Source organism: Abramis brama, assembly GCF_963993115.1.
Source record: "Abramis brama genome assembly, chromosome: 4".
Lineage (NCBI taxonomy): Eukaryota > Metazoa > Chordata > Actinopteri > Cypriniformes > Leuciscidae > Abramis > Abramis brama.
In genome coordinates, this window is record NC_139966.1 from 27256843 (window position 1) to 27259605 (window position 2763).

Here is a 2763-nt window from a genome sequence, read left to right on the forward strand (position 1 = left end):
CTGGTATTGCTGCAAGACTGCAGATACATATGAAGATTTCTTTGTATAATCTAAATTCATCTGTCTAGGCCAGCCTCTATTGCTGAGTAGTTATTGGGCAAAATTGACTTCTGTTGTTATTGACCACATTGTTCACAAGACGTGTAATTTTTTTGCAATAGGACAGGTGGGCTGGACTACTTCACCACGTGACAGGAGAACATGCGTGGGCCCTTGGAGCCTGTCAGCATGGTCCCTTGGTGGAGGACAGAGAGAAGGAGTGGATCCAGAAGGGTTCTGTGGCACACCATAGACTGACAGAAGTGGTTCTTGATGCACGCTGGCTAAAGAGCATACACAAATATCTACATTTTAGGTATGTCAGCATAGGTCTATGTTCAATTTATTTTTTTGCCCTATGCAAATATTTCACTGTACTACAGAATTGGTCCTGCAATTTCTTCATTTGTATTACCAGAGTATAAAGCAATTGTATCTTTCCTCTGTGCTCTCAGGTCAACTGCAGAGTTGGAGTCATTCCACAATCATATTCTAATGTATGCCAGCAAACGCTTCTGCTTTTCGCCGCCCGTGTACGCTGCTCGCGTCATGCTGGCTGGCCTGGACTACAACCACCACGTTGACCGACCAGCAAAGAGAAGGGCTGATGGCTCTATTCAGTATGTTTAATTTTATGCGGAAAAATAAAATACTGTACATTTTAAGGTACAATGATTGTATCACTAAGCTCATAATTTTTTCTCTGATGTCAGATACGGCAAGGTGTACAATAAAAAGTCCAGGAAGTGGAGCCTTTACACACTAAAGGTGGAAAAGGACTACAGTTGCATTGTGGACCTCCAAAGTGCGATTCTGCAGCGCAAGTTGTCTACTACTGGGGGTTTGCCACGGACTGCAAAAAAGAGGCCCGATGATCCCCATCAACATGGGGTTCTGTCAGGTGTCCCTGCCCCATCAACACAGGAGCTTTTGCAGAAACAACTCAGCAGAGGGCTAGGTGAGTTTTCTTACAATATTTTTCGCTTGATCATGAAATGCTAACATACTTAGGTGCAAAAGGTAATTTAAAAAATCCATATCATAACTTATGATCTAAATGATTTTTCTAAACAAAGCTACGGATAAACCACTAAAAAGAATGACAGAAATGTTTGTTACTGTGTGAAATGGAAATAAAGTTGTGTTGTCATTCATTGTGTGTCTTTGGAATGCAGTAATTATTGTCAAATGTGTAATTGTAATATTCTTCCTAAAGGTAAATCACTGCCAAAGGACTAGATGACCACAGCAGACGACGCATCATGCAAAGCCTGACCTGTCAGCCATCCCTGCACACTCCTTTTCATATATATATATATATATATATATATATATATATATATATATATATATATATATATATATATATATTTATTTATTTTTTATTTTTTTTTCTTATTTATTTTATGTAAATACAGATTATTTTTGACATTAGAAAAAAAAGCAGCGGAAGTACAGATACTTGTGTTAAAAAGTATTTGTCTTAGGTATATCTTGTTGTTTTTTTTTGTTGGTTTGTCCACAGCACTTTCTTTCTACATCTGTGGGCATCTCTCTGCAGTTTCGGCACACACACCAAGTGGGTTGACTCGGAGCTGGAGGGCCTGGTGGAGGAGCATCTCCTGATGTTGACATATGGAGGAGATCAAAGATGAGGCTTGGGTCCCTTGTCAGGCAGATCTGCAGCAACTGATGGGATTCTTCCAAGCTCAGTGTATGAATTCTGGCCTGTAAAAGAATAGTTCATCAAAAACATTATACTTTTTTGAAAACAGTTTTACTGTCCTCTATGAGGAATTTTGTGTCCACAGTAAATGCCAGGTAATTATTTATTGGCTGACAGTGGCAAGGACTCAATTTAATATGTATTGTACATATATTGTTGATGTTATATTCTTATTATAATTCTTTATTCTTTTGAAAGCTGCAAGTAACATTACTAACAATAGCCATGTTTTTTTATTTTTTTATTGCATTCATTGTAATAATAATATAGTTTACTTACAGGTGAATGAGACACGACGTAGTTTGGTTGATGCCCATAATGTGCTGAAGTACTCGGCTTTCCTGTGACCTGCAGCTGACTCCAAATGTGGATGCATGTTCATGTTTGTGGGGGGGCGTAGCTTTGGACGGAGCACTGACAGGAGGGGGCGGAGCTTAGAAGAGGTGCCACTTTCAAATCTGGCTAGCTCTCCAACATTACCTACTATAGCTTTAATGGGAGTTAATATTGAATGAATGAGATAATAATATTTATGCATGGTTATTGAAAAAAATAAAAACTAAAGTTTCTGAAATAAGGCCACAAAACACATACTAAAAATGTGTCCACAATACTTTTGACTAATGGATGTTGTCGCCTAGAGTTTTTTGTGAAAATCATCCTGCCTAATCATTCACATAGAACAATACATTGATTTAAATTTTGTAGGACACTTTTTGTTTGGAAAGGCAATATGCGAGTGGGCGTCAACGATCCAACACCATCATGCATTTTTAGTGGTTCACACCTGAGGAGACAATGGTGCCCGCATACATAATGAGCCATTCATTCAGGTGTGTCACTGAGCCAAAAGAAAGAATGCAAGAGCAATATATATATTGTTTTCAATATATATATTTTTCATGAAATGGTATTATTTTGTGTTACAGAGGCAATCTTGCAGGATTGTTTAATTTTTTCCGTCCACGTTACACACATTATAACTTAGCACACTTGTA

The 2763-nt window shown here is 38.0% G+C and overlaps 1 long non-coding RNA gene across 1 annotated transcript; it reads left to right on the top strand.

Moving 5' to 3' along the window:
* Positions 1-208: 208 nt before the first annotated feature.
* LOC311082365 lies at positions 209-822 on the top strand. The gene is made up of 3 exons (XR_014606121.1): positions 209-355; positions 495-659; positions 753-822. It is a non-coding gene; the product is annotated as an uncharacterized lncRNA (long non-coding RNA).
* The last annotated feature ends 1941 nt before the right edge of the window (positions 823-2763 follow it).